General features: G+C 39.0%; 1 protein-coding gene across 3 annotated transcripts in view; it reads right to left on the reverse strand.

Moving 5' to 3' along the window:
• Window positions 1–17,228, reverse strand: part of SYCP2 (synaptonemal complex protein 2) — a 551,324-nt gene that overhangs the window by 407,738 nt on the left and 126,358 nt on the right. The gene's annotated exons all lie outside the window — the stretch shown is intronic.

Here is a 17,228-nt window from a genome sequence, read left to right on the forward strand (position 1 = left end):
CGAGGGCTGTGCTATATACTACATGGGCAGTATGATATACTGCGGGGGTGATGCTATATACTACATGGGCTGTGTGATAAACTGCAGGGGCTGTGCTATATACTACATGGGCAGTGTGATATACTGCGTGGGCTGTGTGATATTCTGCGGGGGCTGTGCTATATACTACATGGGCAGGGTTATATAGTACGTGGGCTGTGTGATACTGCGGGGGGCTGTGCTATATACTACATGGGCAGTGTTATATACTACGTGGGCTGTGAGATATACTGCGGGGGCTGTGCTATATACTACATGGGCAGTGTTATATACTACGTGGGCTGTGTGATATACTGCGGGGGCTGTTATATACTACATGGGCAGTGTGATATACTGCGTGGGCTGTGTGATATACTGCGGGGGCTGTGCTATATACATGGGCAGTGTTATATACTACGAGGGCTGTGTGATATACTGTGGGGGCTGTGCTATATACTACATGGCCAGTGTTATATACTGCGGGGGCTGTGCTATATACTACATGGGCAGTGTTATATACTACATGGGCAGTGTGATACACTGCGGGGGCTGTGCAATATACTACATGGGCAGTGTGATATACTGCGTGGGCTGTGTGATATACTGCGGGGGCTGTTATATACTACATGGGCAGTGTGATATACTGCGTGGGCTGTGTGATATACTGCGGGGGCTGTGCAATATACTACATGGGCAGTGATATACTGCGGGGGCTGTGTGATATACTGCGGGGGCTGTGCGATATACTACATGGGCAGTGTGATATACTGCGGGGGCTGTGTTATATACTACTTGGGCAGTGTGATATACTGCGGGCCTGTGCTATATACCACGTGCCCTGTGTTTATATACTACGTAGGCTGTGATATACTGCGGCGGCTGTGCTATATAATACATGGGCAGTGTGATATACTGCGTGGGCTGTGTGATATACTGCGGGCCTGTGCTATATACCACGTGCCCTGTGTTTATATACTACGTAGGCTGTGATATACTGCGGCGGCTGTGCTATATAATACATGGGCAGTGTGATATACTGCGTGGGCTGTGTGATATACTGCGGGTGCTGTGTTATATACTACATGGGAAGTGTTATATACTGCGTGGGCTGTGTGATATACTGCGGGGGCTGTGCTATATACTACGTGCCCTGTGTTATATACTGCGTGGCCTGTCTTATATACGTCGCCTGTGTTATATACTGCGTGGCTGCTATATACTGCGTGGGCTGTGTGATATACTGTGGGGGCTGTGCTATATACTATATGGGCTGTGTGATATACTGCGGGGGGCTGTGCTATATACTACATGGGCAGTGTTATATACTGCATGGGCTGTGTTATATACTGCGAGGGCTGTGCTATATACGTACCCTGTGTTATATACTGCGTGGCCTGTCATATACTACGTCACCTGTGTTATTAACTGCGTGGCTGCTATATACTGCGTGGGCTGTGTTATATAGTACGTGGGCTGTGTTATATACTGTTTGGGCTGTGTTATATACTGCGTGGCCGCTGTTATATACTGCGTGGCCTGTATTAACGCATCGGCTATTCTACAATATGTATGTATGTACAATGCCTACAAGTAGTATTCAACCCCCTGCAGATTTAGTAGGTTTAATAAGATGCAAATAAGTTAGAGCCTTCAAACTTCAAACAAGAGCAGGATTTATTAACAGATGCATAAATCTTACAAACCAAAAAGTTTTGTTGCTCAGTTAAATTTTTATAAATTTTAAACATAAAAGTGTGGGTCAATTATTATTCAACCCCTAGGTTTAATATTTTGTGGAATAACCTTTGTTTGCAATTACAGCTAATAATCGTCTTTTATAAGACTTGATCAGGCCGGCACAGGTCTCTGGAGTTATCTTGGCCCACTCCTCCATGCAGATCTTCTCCAAGTTATCTAGGTTCTTTGGGTGTCTCATGTGGACTTTAATCTTGAGCTCCTTCCACAAGTTTTCAATTGGGTTAAGGTCAGGAGACTGACTAGGCCACTGCAACACCTTGATTTTTTGCCTCTTGAACCAGGCCTTGGTTTTCTTGGCTGTGTGCTTTGGGTCGTTGTCTTGTTGGAAGATGAAATGACGACCTATCTTAAGATCCTTGATGGAGGAGCGGAGGTTCTTGGCCAAAATCTCCAGGTAGGCCGTGCTATCCATCTTCCCATGGATGCGGACCAGATGGCCAGGCCCCTTGGCTGAGAAACAGCCCCACAGCATGATGCTGCCACCACCATGCTTGACTGTAGGGATGGTATTCTTGGGGTCGTATGCAGTGCCATCCAGTCTCCAAACGTCACGTGTGTGGTTGGCACCAAAGATCTCGATCTTGGTCTCATCAGACCAGAGAACCTTGAACCAGTCATTCTCAGAGTCCTCCAAGTGATCATGAGCAAACTGTAGACGAGCCTTGACATGACGCTTTGAAAGTAAAGGTACCTTACGGGCTCGTCTGGAACGGAGACCATTGCGGTGGAGTACGTTACTTATGGTATTGACTGAAACCAATGTCCCCACTGCCATGAGATCTTCCCGGAGCTCCTTCCTTGTTGTCCTTTGGTTAGCCTAGACTCTTAGGACAAGCCTGGCCTCGGCACGGGAGGAAACTTTCAAAGGCTGTCCAGGCCATGGAAGGCTAACAGTAGTTCCATAAGCCTTCCACTTCCTGATGATGCTCCCAACAGTGGAGACAGGTAGGCCCAACTCCTTGGAAAGGGGTTTGTACCCCTTGCCAGCCTTGTGACCCTCCACGATCTTGTCTCTGATGGCCTTGGAATGCTCCTTTGTCTTTCCCATGTTGACCATGTATGAGTGCTGTTCACAAGTTTGGGGAGGGTCTTAAATAGTCAGAAAAAGCTGGAAAAAGAGATAATTAATCCAAACATGTGAAGCTCATTGTTCTTTGTGCCTGAACTACTTCTTAATACTTTAGGGGAACCAAACAGAATTCTGGTGGGTTGAGGGGTTGAATAATAAATGACCCTCTGAAAATACTTTTCACAATTTAAAAAAAAAAATAAACAAAGAAATAACATTCTTTTTTGCTGCAGTGCATTTCACACTTCCAGGCTGATCTACAGTCCAAATGTCACAATGCCAAGTTAATTCCAAATGTGTAAACCTGCTAAATCTGCAGGGGGTTGAATACTACTTGTAGGCACTGTATATAGCATCCACATAGTATATAACACAGGCCACGTAGCATTTGTCTGCTATATACTACATGGCTCCTATATACTACGTGGCCTGTGTTATATACTATGTGGCTGCTATATACATACATACATACATATTCTAGAATACCCGATGCGTTAGAATCGGGCCACCATCTAGTATATATATACACTCACCGGCCACTTTATTAGGTACACCTGTCCAACTTCTTGTTAACACTTAATTTCTAATCAGCCAATCACATGGCGGCAACTCAGTGCATTTAGGCATGTAGACATGGTCAAGACAATCTCCTGCAGTTCAAACCGAGCATCAGTATGGGGAAGAAAGGTGATTTGAGTGCCTTTGAACGTGGCATGGTTGTTGGTGCCAGAAGGGCTGGTCTGAGTATTTCAGAAACTGCTGATCTACTGGGATTTTCACGCACAACCATCTCTAGGGTTTACAGAGAATGGTCCGAAAAAGAAAAAAAATCCAGTGAGCGGCAGTTCTGTGGGCGGAAATGCCTTGTTGATGCCAGAGGTCAGAGGAGAATGGGCAGACTGGTTCGAGCTGATAGAAAGGCAACAGTGACTCAAATCGCCACCCGTTACAACCAAGGTAGGCCTAAGAGCATCTCTGAACGCATAGTGCGTCGAACTTTGAGGCAGATGGGCTACAGCAGCAGAAGACCACACCGGGTACCACTCCTTTCAGCTAAGAACAGGAAACTGAGGCTACAATTTGTACAAGCTCATCGAAATTGGACAGTAGAAGATTGGAAAAACGTTGCTTGGTCTGATGAGTCTCGATTTCTGCTGCGACATTCGGATGGTAGGGTCAGAATTTGGCGTAAACAACATGAAAGCATGGATCCATCCTGCCTTGTATGGAGCATCTTTGGGATGTGCAGCCGACAAATCTGCGGCAACTGTGTGATGCCATCATGTCAATATGGACCAAAATCTCTGAGGAATGCTTCCAGCACCTTGTTGAATCTATGCCACGAAGAATTGAGGCAGTTCTGAAGGCAACAGGGGGTCCAACCCGTTACTAGCATGGTGTACCTAATAAAGTGGCCGGTGAGTGTATATATATATATATATATATATATATATATATATATATATATATATTTGAAAAAATTAGAACAGCATCATATTACCACACTTGAAGTGCAAAGTTTCCCAAGCCAATGTTGCAACGGCTCCAGCAATATAGGAAAAAAAAAAAGGAAAACAGCACAAAAAAGTAACAAAAAAGTGGGACTTTTAATGCCTGAACGGCGTGGCGACGTTTCGGATTTTCCAATCCTTTTTCAAGCAGTGAATATACAAATGAAGCAAGTATATATAGCTGTTACAAATATTGCTTGCTAATTTGTTATTAAAAGATTATTTACATTTACACCATTAATATCAATGTGTTTTATATCGCAATAAGGTGCATCAATATATATTTTTCTCAGATAAAAATCCTCATAAAGTGACATTTGTGAAATAAAGTGCATCGTGACTGTGCCTAAAATACATTAATGATCAATTAAAATCTCACAGATGTCCCAATCTATCATAGAATCAGATCAGAGGCGTACTTACAAACAAAAACGCCACATGTATTCCACTCTCAGCGTCCTCCTAGAGTCACTGCGCATGTCTGTGACGTCTAGCAGAGGAAGCAGGGAATTGTGGTCGACGTCTGCGCACAACTATTCAGAAAACATCAGCGCCATCTTGAAAAAGGGAAAATGTAATGTCTTCAAGGGCAGAAGACAAAGAACAAAGATCCAAAAGCGATATATCAAATTCCAATAAGCGCTGACCGCTCATGTTAATGTTAAATGTAATATAAATATTTTTAATTTAATAATCATATATTTTATTTGGCTGATAGTCACACCATCAATATATCTATATAAAGGCACCCGCAACATCCCTATTAATTCAAAACTCCAATCATGTCTCAATGGCATAAATGGTCCGGACATAAGTCCAAGGAGGATGCATGAAAGCCCTCCCCAATCAAGTGGGGCTTCATGTACCAGAGCAGGGACACAAACAGAGTAGGGGGTGGACAATCCCCCTCAACTCACTTATGTCACCCATAAAACAAGGACCATATTTTATAGCCATAATAGAGTAAGAAGGAAGAAATAAAAAGGGAACAGGTGGGTGCCAATAATATTTTTTATTTGAAAAAAACTTTTTAAATGAGCTATTTTCTTTTCTTTGTTTCTTTTTCTCTCTCAAAAAACAATTAGAAACTTGTGCGCAGAATACGTCTCTACTTTCATAGATTGGGAAATCTGAAAAAGACAAATTAAAAATCTTTTTAACACATATATGAGAAAGGAAAGACATATTCACATATCCTATAGAACTTGACTAGTTTTAAAATCCACATTTAGTCCATGAGGTTTTAATGTATTAAGTTTTATAATCCACTCTAATTCTCTCTTTTTCAATAATCGCACCCGATCACCTCCTCTTCTCTGAACAGGGATCATATCAATGATGCGAAATCTCAATTGTTTTTCTGTGTGTGATTTTTCCACAAAGTGCTTGGACACAGGCAAATCCATACGTTTTTTCCTTATGGTATGTCGGTGTTGATTTATACGGGTTTTAAAATCACAAGTTGTTTCACCGACATACCATAAGGAATAAGGACACTGTAACAAATACACCACAAATTCAGAATCACAAGTCAGAAAATGCTGTATTCTATATTCTACACGAGTGACTGGGTGAACAAAACTTGACCCTTTGAGCATCATATTGCAATTGATGCATGACAAACATGGAAAACATCCTTTTCTACTCTGACCAGATATTGTAGTTTGATTAGATTTTTTAAAAGATCCAATGTCAGATTTAATTAAAGTGGAGCCAATGGTGCGGCTACGTTTATAAGAAAATATTGGCAAATTGGAAAATTCTGTCACATGTGGTAGACATCTTGATAGCATTCCCCAATGTTTACAGACAATCTTTGAAATTTCTTTACTTTCCTCACAAAAAGATGTTACAAAAGGTATACGTTTAATATCCTTCTTACAAAATTTCTTTTGTAGAAGGACATCTCTTTTCATCAAATCAACTTTATTTTTCTGTCTATGCAGCAGGTTATTGGGGTAGCCCCTATCTGAAAATTTCTTTAGGGTGCTTTCCATCGATTTTTGCAAAGAATCTTCCTCGCTTTCAATTCGTTTGACCCTAATCAATTGGCTAAATGGGATTGATTCAATTGTTTTCTTAGGATGTTGACTGTTGAATAAAAGAAGGTCATTTTTATCAGTCATCTTTGAATACAGTTGAGTCATAAGTCTATTATTCTCGATTTTCACATTTACATCCAAAAATTGGATGTTTGTCCTTGAATGTACCAAAGTAAACTTAATTGTGTCATCAACTGTGTTCAAATAGTTATGAAATTCAATTAATGAGTTTTCTGTATCTGTCCAAATGAGGAAGATGTCGTCTATGTATCTCCACCACGCAGCCACATAGCTGAAGTGGGGAGACACATAGACGAGATCCTCCTCCAGGACACTCATGACGATATTCGCATAAGCCGGCGCCATATTTGCGCCCATGGCGACTCCTCGCACTTGAAAGTAAAAAATATCTCCAAATAAAAAATAATTCTTAGTTAATATTAGTTCAAGAAGATCTAAAATAAATCTTTTACTTCCTTCAGAGTATTGGGTATTTTGCAATTTTTTACTAACTGCTGTTAGACCTTTATTATTCTCAATTGACGTATAGAGAGAAGTTACGTCGAATGAGGCCAGTATGACTTCACCTGTTATCTCAATACCACCAACTTTCTCCAAAAAATCCGTTGTATCTCTTACAAAAGATTCTGTATGATTGGCAATAGGGTTCAAAATTCTATCTAAAAAAATTCCAATATGTGAAAAGATGGAGTCGCAGCCTGAAACAATAGGCCTGCCCGGAGGATGTATGAGAGACTTATGTATTTTAGGTAAAATATACATCACAGGAGTGATGGGAAACTCTATTGTCAAAAATTCAAAGACATCCTTATCAATAATTTGCCTCTCCAAGGCATCATCTAAGATAAATTTTATGTCTCTTGCAATGTCAAACTTTGGATCATAAGCAAGTCTCTCATACACCTCCGGGTCGGCAAGCTGTCTATAAATTTCATCCATATAATCTTTTTTGTTCATAATAACGACTGCACCACCTTTATCTGCACTCTTGATAATTATTTCATCATCCCGTGCCAATTCATACAGAGCCTCCATCTCACCTGCTGTCATATTTGGACACAAAAACTGGTTAGTACACTCTTTTTTAAAAATTTCTATATCTTGGTTAACTGCAAGAATAAAGGCATCAATCACAGAAGAATTATTTGGTGGGGTGAAGTTACTAGTTTTTTTTAAATTCAGCTGTTGTAGACTAAAATTGCAATTGAAAGGTTTTTCCAAATTTGGTTTATTAAAAAACCACTCTTTTAATTTGATCGATCTAAAGAATCGCTGAAGATCCATACTAAGTTGGAGCCAGTCCACATGTGTGCTTAGCCCAAAAGATAAACCTTTATTTAGAACTGATATTTGATTTTTACTAAGAGTCTTACTTGAAATATTAACAATCAGGTCTGTTCTTTGCTCCTTGTCGCCATCTGTTTTTCTGATGATTTGTTTTTCCCTTTTTTCCCTCTTTTGTTGTCTCCGGTGTTTTCTTCCTCCCCTTTTCCTGCTGCTTTCATTTTTTCTTTCAAAGGGTCTGGTCCTAAAAAAATTAATGTTAGATAATAAATTTCTATCATTATAACAATGAGGTCCATTTTTTTCCGTCCAATAACCTCTTTTTCTCCAATTGCCGGAATTGTCTCTTTGCCAATTATAGATGTTGCCATCTTTGTAGTCGTCCATGTCTCTGTTCCATTTTCTACGTTTTACATCCTCTAACTCAAGGCGCAACTTGTCTATTTTAATTTTTATAGATTCTTTGAAATTGTTCCATTCCTCCTCATTCAAAAGACTTTTTATTTCCAATTCTACCGATGATATATCACATTTCAATCTTTTAGTCTCTTGTTGTAGATATTCAACATTAAGGAGGATTATGTCCAGGCCGTACTTGTTAGAAATCATACTAAACTTAGTGCAGAAAAACGCATCATTTGACATCAAATTGGGGCGAATATTAGAGCGAAGCCCTCTAGGGATTTTTTTAACCCTATAGTATTCACTAAGGGTTATTAAATGTAGTTGTGCTGTAGTGAATTTTCTCATGACACTTTCATATTTAAGTTTCAAGTCATATAGGGATGGTGTACTCAAAAAGGTAGCATTACTTTCTACCCCTTCCAGTATTTTCTCCCCGTCTTCATTAGTATATGCAAAGACACCTGAATCAGGCATAGTTTTTTCCATGGCCCACACAGGAAAGTAAATTAAGCCAAAAATATGCAAAAGTTGTACTGAAAAAAACAGAAAAAATAAAAACAAAAAATTATAACAAAATGTATAATAAGTCCGATGCAAGGTTCCACAACACATGATATATTTGAAAAAATTAGAACAGCATCATATTACCACACTTGAAGTGCAAAGTTTCCCAAGCCAATGTTGCAACGGCTCCAGCAATATAGGAAAAAAAAAAAAGGAAAACAGCACAAAAAAGTAACAAAAAAGTGGGACTTTTAATGCCTGAACGGCGTGGCGACGTGGCAAGTCCCACTTGCATCGGACTTATTATACATTTTGTTATAATTTTTTGTTTTTATTTTTTCTGTTTTTTTCAGTACAACTTTTGCATATTTTTGGCTTAATTTACTTTCCTGTGTGGGCCATGGAAAAAACTATGCCTGATTCAGGTGTCTTTGCATATACTAATGAAGACGGGGAGAAAATACTGGAAGGGGTAGAAAGTAATGCTACCTTTTTGAGTACACCATCCCTATATGACTTGAAACTTAAATATGAAAGTGTCATGAGAAAATTCACTACAGCACAACTACATTTAATAACCCTTAGTGAATACTATAAGGTTAAAAAAATCCCTAGAGGGCTTCGCTCTAATATTCGCCCCAATTTGATGTCAAATGATGCGTTTTTCTGCACTAAGTTTAGTATGATTTCTAACAAGTACGGCCTGGACATAATCCTCCTTAATGTTGAATATCTACAACAAGAGACTAAAAGATTGAAATGTGATATATCATCGGTAGAATTGGAAATAAAAAGTCTTTTGAATGAGGAGGAATGGAACAATTTCAAAGAATCTATAAAAATTAAAATAGACAAGTTGCGCCTTGAGTTAGAGGATGTAAAACGTAGAAAATGGAACAGAGACATGGACGACTACAAAGATGGCAACATCTATAATTGGCAAAGAGACAATTCCGGCAATTGGAGAAAAAGAGGTTATTGGACGGAAAAAAATGGACCTCATTGTTATAATGATAGAAATTTATTATCTAACATTAATTTTTTTAGGACCAGACCCTTTGAAAGAAAAAATGAAAGCAGCAGGAAAAGGGGAGGAAGAAAACACCGGAGACAACAAAAGAGGGAAAAAAGGGAAAAACAAATCATCAGAAAAACAGATGGCGACAAGGAGCAAAGAACAGACCTGATTGTTAATATTTCAAGTAAGACTCTTAGTAAAAATCAAATATCAGTTCTAAATAAAGGTTTATCTTTTGGGCTAAGCACACATGTGGACTGGCTCCAACTTAGTATGGATCTTCAGCGATTCTTTAGATCGATCAAATTAAAAGAGTGGTTTTTTAATAAACCAAATTTGGAAAAACCTTTCAATTGCAATTTTAGTCTACAACAGCTGAATTTAAAAAAAACTAGTAACTTCACCCCACCAAATAATTCTTCTGTGATTGATGCCTTTATTCTTGCAGTTAACCAAGATATAGAAATTTTTAAAAAAGAGTGTACTAACCAGTTTTTGTGTCCAAATATGACAGCAGGTGAGATGGAGGCTCTGTATGAATTGGCACGGGATGATGAAATAATTATCAAGAGTGCAGATAAAGGTGGTGCAGTCGTTATTATGAACAAAAAAGATTATATGGATGAAATTTATAGACAGCTTGCCGACCCGGAGGTGTATGAGAGACTTGCTTATGATCCAAAGTTTGACATTGCAAGAGACATAAAATTTATCTTAGATGATGCCTTGGAGAGGCAAATTATTGATAAGGATGTCTTTGAATTTTTGACAATAGAGTTTCCCATCACTCCTGTGATGTATATTTTACCTAAAATACATAAGTCTCTCATACATCCTCCGGGCAGGCCTATTGTTTCAGGCTGCGACTCCATCTTTTCACATATTGGAATTTTTTTAGATAGAATTTTGAACCCTATTGCCAATCATACAGAATCTTTTGTAAGAGATACAACGGATTTTTTGGAGAAAGTTGGTGGTATTGAGATAACAGGTGAAGTCATACTGGCCTCATTCGACGTAACTTCTCTCTATACGTCAATTGAGAATAATAAAGGTCTAACAGCAGTTAGTAAAAAATTGCAAAATACCCAATACTCTGAAGGAAGTAAAAGATTTATTTTAGATCTTCTTGAACTAATATTAACTAAGAATTATTTTTTATTTGGAGATATTTTTTACTTTCAAGTGCGAGGAGTCGCCATGGGCGCAAATATGGCGCCGGCTTATGCGAATATCGTCATGAGTGTCCTGGAGGAGGATCTCGTCTATGTGTCTCCCCACTTCAGCTATGTGGCTGCGTGGTGGAGATACATAGACGACATCTTCCTCATTTGGACAGATACAGAAAACTCATTAATTGAATTTCATAACTATTTGAACACAGTTGATGACACAATTAAGTTTACTTTGGTACATTCAAGGACAAACATCCAATTTTTGGATGTAAATGTGAAAATCGAGAATAATAGACTTATGACTCAACTGTATTCAAAGATGACTGATAAAAATGACCTTCTTTTATTCAACAGTCAACATCCTAAGAAAACAATTGAATCAATCCCATTTAGCCAATTGATTAGGGTCAAACGAATTGAAAGCGAGGAAGATTCTTTGCAAAAATCGATGGAAATCACCCTAAAGAAATTTTCAGATAGGGGCTACCCCAATAACCTGCTGCATAGACAGAAAAATAAAGTTGATTTGATGAAAAGAGATGTCCTTCTACAAAAGAAATTTTGTAAGAAGGATATTAAACGTATACCTTTTGTAACATCTTTTTGTGAGGAAAGTAAAGAAATTTCAAAGATTGTCTGTAAACATTGGGGAATGCTATCAAGATGTCTACCACATGTGACAGAATTTTCCAATTTGCCAATATTTTCTTATAAACGTAGCCGCACCATTGGCTCCACTTTAATTAAATCTGACATTGGATCTTTTAAAAAATCTAATCAAACTACAATATCTGGTCAGAGTAGAAAAGGATGTTTTCCATGTTTGTCATGCATCAATTGCAATATGATGCTCAAAGGGTCAAGTTTTGTTCACCCAGTCACTCGTGTAGAATATAGAATACAGCATTTTCTGACTTGTGATTCTGAATTTGTGGTGTATTTGTTACAGTGTCCTTATTCCTTATGGTATGTCGGTGAAACAACTTGTGATTTTAAAACCCGTATAAATCAACACCGACATACCATAAGGAAAAAACGTATGGATTTGCCTGTGTCCAAGCACTTTGTGGAAAAATCACACACAGAAAAACAATTGAGATTTCGCATCATTGATATGATCCCTGTTCAGAGAAGAGGAGGTGATCGGGTGCGATTATTGAAAAAGAGAGAATTAGAGTGGATTATAAAACTTAATACATTAAAACCTCATGGACTAAATGTGGATTTTAAAACTAGTCAAGTTCTATAGGATATGTGAATATGTCTTTCCTTTCTCATATATGTGTTAAAAAGATTTTTAATTTGTCTTTTTCAGATTTCCCAATCTATGAAAGTAGAGACGTATTCTGCGCACAAGTTTCTAATTGTTTTTTGAGAGAGAAAAAGAAACAAAGAAAAGAAAATAGCTCATTTAAAAAGTTTTTTTCAAATAAAAAATATTATTGGCACCCACCTGTTCCCTTTTTATTTCTTCCTTCTTACTCTATTATGGCTATAAAATATGGTCCTTGTTTTATGGGTGACATAAGTGAGTTGAGGGGGATTGTCCACCCCCTACTCTGTTTGTGTCCCTGCTCTGGTACATGAAGCCCCACTTGATTGGGGAGGGCTTTCATGCATCCTCCTTGGACTTATGTCCGGACCATTTATGCCATTGAGACATGATTGGAGTTTTGAATTAATAGGGATGTTGCGAGTGCCTTTATATAGATATATTGATGGTGTGACTATCAGCCAAATAAAATATATGATTATTAAATTAAAAATATTTATATTACATTTAACATTAACATGAGCGGTCAGCGCTTATTGGAATTTGATATATCGCTTTTGGATCTTTGTTCTTTGTCTTCTGCCCTTGAAGACATTACATTTTCCCTTTTTCAAGATGGCGCTGATGTTTTCTGAATAGTTGTGCGCAGACGTCGACCACAATTCCCTGCTTCCTCTGCTAGACGTCACAGACATGCGCAGTGACTCTAGGAGGACGCTGAGAGTGGAATACATGTGGCGTTTTTGTTTGTAAGTACGCCTCTGATCTGATTCTATGATAGATTGGGACATCTGTGAGATTTTAATTGATCATTAATGTATTTTAGGCACAGTCACGATGCACTTTATTTCACAAATGTCACTTTATGAGGATTTTTATCTGAGAAAAATATATATTGATGCACCTTATTGCGATATAAAACACATTGATATTAATGGTGTAAATGTAAATAATCTTTTAATAACAAATTAGCAAGCAATATTTGTAACAGCTATATATACTTGCTTCATTTGTATATTCACTGCTTGAAAAAGGATTGGAAAATCCGAAACGTCGCCACGCCGTTCAGGCATTAAAAGTCCCACTTTTTTGTTACTTTTTTGTGCTGTTTTCCTTTTTTTTTTCCTATATATATATATATATATATATATATATATATATATATATATATATTCCCGGCCTGGGACAGGTGATATTGTATATATACCACCCTCACTGCAGAGTGCCCCGATAGCCAGTACATGAGAGGGCAGCCTCTCCTGCGACTACTTGTCCTAGGGGCAGTTCCTTGATTGATCTGAGGGTAAAGGGGACGCCAGAGAGCTGTGACTGTGTTAGCTCCGTCAGAGATTGGAGACGGTGGGGAGATATCTGTATCCCCCAGCTCTCGTGTATGTTTTCCTTACACCCCACATGTGTTGAGGCTGTCTAAGCCACAGGGACGCGAACATAATATACGAGCACTACAACATACTCGGGAAAACACCTGAGCATGCTCGGATAAGATGTTATCCCAGCACGTTCGCTCATCACTAGTAGACAGCTAAATTCATAATTCCATTTACCACAAAAAGTCTTCCACGTCCTAAAGCAGCAAAACAGCCCCAGACCATCTACTACCACAATGCTATTTTACTGTTGGTATGATGTTCCTTTTCTGAAATACTGTGTTACTTCTACACCAGATGTAACGAGACATAACCCTTCCAAAAAGCTCAACTTTTGTCTTGTTAGTCCACAGAGTATTCTGCCCAAAAGTTATCAAGATGTTTTCTGGCAAAACTGAGACAAGCTTTATATTCTTATTGCTCAGCTCAGCAGTGTTTTTTGTCTTGGAACTCTGCAATGCTGATGATTTTTGTCCAGTCTCTCTCTTATGGTGGAGTCATGAACACTGACCTTAACTAAGGCAAGCATGGCCTGCAGATCTTTGATGTTGTTGTGGGGTCTTTTGTGACCTCTTGAATGAATCATCGCTGCACTCTTGGGGTAATTTTGGTTGGCCGGCCACTACTAGGAAGGTTCATCACTGTTCCATGTTTTTTGCCATTTGTGGGTAATGGCTCTATGTTTGCTGGAGTCCCAAAGCTTTAGGAATGGCTTTAATAACCTTTTCCAGACTGATAAATCGCAATTACTTTATTTCTCATTTGTTCAGAATTTCTTTGACTTGTGGCAGGATGTCTAGCTTTTGAGGAACTTTTGGTCTACATCACTTTGTCAGGCAGGTCTTATTTAAGTGATTTCTTGAATGAGCACAGGTGTGATAGTAATCAGGCCTGGGTGTGGCTAGGGAATTTGAACTCAGCTTCCCTAAGATGTGATAAACCACAGTTAATTAGTTTTAACTCCTTCACGACAACCGCTGAACTAGTACGGCGCATGTCATGTCCCTCCCTTTGATGTGGGATCTGGCTCTAAGCCCACATCTTTCCTGGCACATGTCAGCTGTTTTGTATATCTCAACTTCAGCAAAGAATTTCATAAAATGACCAAGTATGAGATTGACAAGGCTACAGTTAGGTGGATTCATAACTGGCTCAGTATAGTATTCAATGAGTGGTAATATTGGTTGAACACCGAACTAGAACAGTGTTTCATGTGGGGTACCACAAGACTCTGTCCTGGCCCCACTGTGGTTCAACATTTTCATAAATGATCTAGATAAGGGAAATGAAGGTAAACTAATCCGATTTGCAAATGATACAAAGCTAAGAGGGATCGCTAACACTAGAGAAGACAGAAAAAGGATTCCTAAGGATCTAGATAAGCTTGAACGATGGGCAGCGACTAAGAGAATGGTATTTAACAGGAAGAAATGTAAGATTCTACTGTACATCTGGGCAAGAAAAACGAAAATTATATCTATAGAATGGGGAAATAGAATTAAGCAATAGCACATGTGAAAAAGACTTGGGTATACTAATAGATCACAGACTGCACATGAGCAGGGGGTTGACACGATGACTCTTGATTTCCTTCCAACTCTAACATTCTATGATTCTATGGTACTATTCGCACTGATCCCGGGTGCTGAAGAGCAGGGGACAATATTGAGAGTTGTATTCAGCCCCCCGCTATCTACATTGAGTGTAAAATTAAAAATAAAATAAAAAAAAAGGCACATTAATAATAATGTTTATTTTTATATAGCGCTAACATATTCCGCAGCGTTTTACAGGTTGCACACATTATCATCGCTGTCCCCGTTGGGGCTCACAATCTAAAATCCCTATCAGTATGTCTTTGGAATGTGGGAGGAAACCGGAGTACCCGGAGGAAACCCACGCAAACACGGAGAGAACATACAAACTCTTTGCAGCGCTGCAAGGCTGCTGTGCTAACCACTGCGCCACCGTGCTGCCCATTATACTCACCTTAACACCAAAGCCATTGTCCCCTGTAAAGAAACAAAAATACAAAACAATATTTTTCAACAGTCTGAAGCTGAAAGAATCCAGAGTATCCCACACTGTAATCCATCTGTGCCACATTTGCTCATCAGTGTGAGCGGTGGCCTGAGGCGACAGCTCACACTGAAGAGAATGACCCGCTCTCGCTGTAGCAAGTCATATTCTTCTGCCCTTCAGGGTGAGGGGTCGCCTCAGGCCACAGCTAACTCTGATGAGCAAATGTCACAGAGGTGTTAGGTGAGAGTATAGGTGTGAGTATAATGTGATGTTTTATTTTATTTTTAATTTTACACTCGATGTGAAAAAAACAAAAAAAATCCAAAAAACAATAGTGGAATTAAACTTTATTTGCAATTTCACCATACTTGGAATTTTTTCCCATTTCCCAGTACACTATACGGAAAAACCAATAGTGTCATTAAAAAGTACAACTTTTCCCAGAAAAAACAAGTCCTCATACGACTATACTAATGGAAAAAATAAAAAAGGTATGGCTCTGGGAAGAAAGGAAACCAAAAACAACAACCCAAAAACAGAAAAACACAAGGTGGTCAAGGGGTTAATATTCATGAAATATTGTAATTCCAAAAGAGGCAAACCTTTATTTTCATTGTAGAAATTATTATTATTTATTATTATAGAGCCATTTATTCCATGGCGCTTTACGTGGGAGGAGGGGTATACATAATAAGCCGCATAATTGGGATATGTGCTATCAATTTATATATTACATCATTGAGGAAGTATCAGTTAGTGACTTTAGATATATAATTTATTCATTTTCTGATGGGACATATTGCCTGATCGGATGGTAGATAAGCTGTGGTATCTAAGTGGTGTTGTTATCGGTTGGTCCCCTTGGAACACTCTGTTCTTTTGATATAGTTGCTTTGTTGATTTTATAATATTGAATAAAGATTTATTATATAATGATTAATGATTGCATGGTTCTCTTTTTGCGGCTAAAGTAATGTAAGTCCGCTTTTTGGTTAAATTTCATGTTTAAAAGTGCCATGATATTTTTTATTAAGACTTTGGGTGGTTATATCATAATAAAAAACAAGCACAGTAATCTTAACAATACAAGTCACGACTGGTACAGAAGGAGAGAGGACCCTGCCCGCGAGGGCTCACAATGTACAAGGGATTGGTGATGATACAGTAGGTGAGGGTAGAGCTGGTCGTGCAGTGGTTTGGTGGATCAGTGGTTACTGCAGGTTGTAGGTTTGTCGGAATAGGTGAGTCTTCAAGTTCTTTTTGAAGGTTTCCATGGTAGGCAAGAGTCTGATATGTCGAGGTAGAGTTCCAGAGCAGGGGGGATACGTGGGAGAAATCTTGTACGCGATTGTGGGAAGAGGAGATAAGAAGGGAGTAGAGAATGAGATCTTGTGAAGATCGGAGGTTGCGTGCAGGCAAGTCCTTTGAGACTAGGTCACAGATGTATGGAGGACACAAGTTGTGGATGGCTTTGTATGTCATGGTTAGGGTTCTGAACTGGAGTCTCTGGGTAATGGGGAGCCAGTGAAGGGATTGACAGAGGGGAGAGGCTGGGGAATAGCGGGGGGAAAGGTAGATTACTCAGGCAGCACAGTTTACTATAGATTGGAGGGGTGCGAGAATGTTAGTGGGGAGGCCACAGAGCAGATGACTGCAGTAGTCAAGGCGGGAGATCATGAGGGCATGCACTAGTGTTTTTGCAGATTGTTGGTTGAAGGAAGTGCAGAGAGCTTGGATATG

The sequence above is a fragment of the Ranitomeya variabilis genome, chromosome 4, assembly GCF_051348905.1.
Source record: "Ranitomeya variabilis isolate aRanVar5 chromosome 4, aRanVar5.hap1, whole genome shotgun sequence".
Classification (NCBI taxonomy): Eukaryota; Metazoa; Chordata; class Amphibia; order Anura; family Dendrobatidae; genus Ranitomeya; species Ranitomeya variabilis.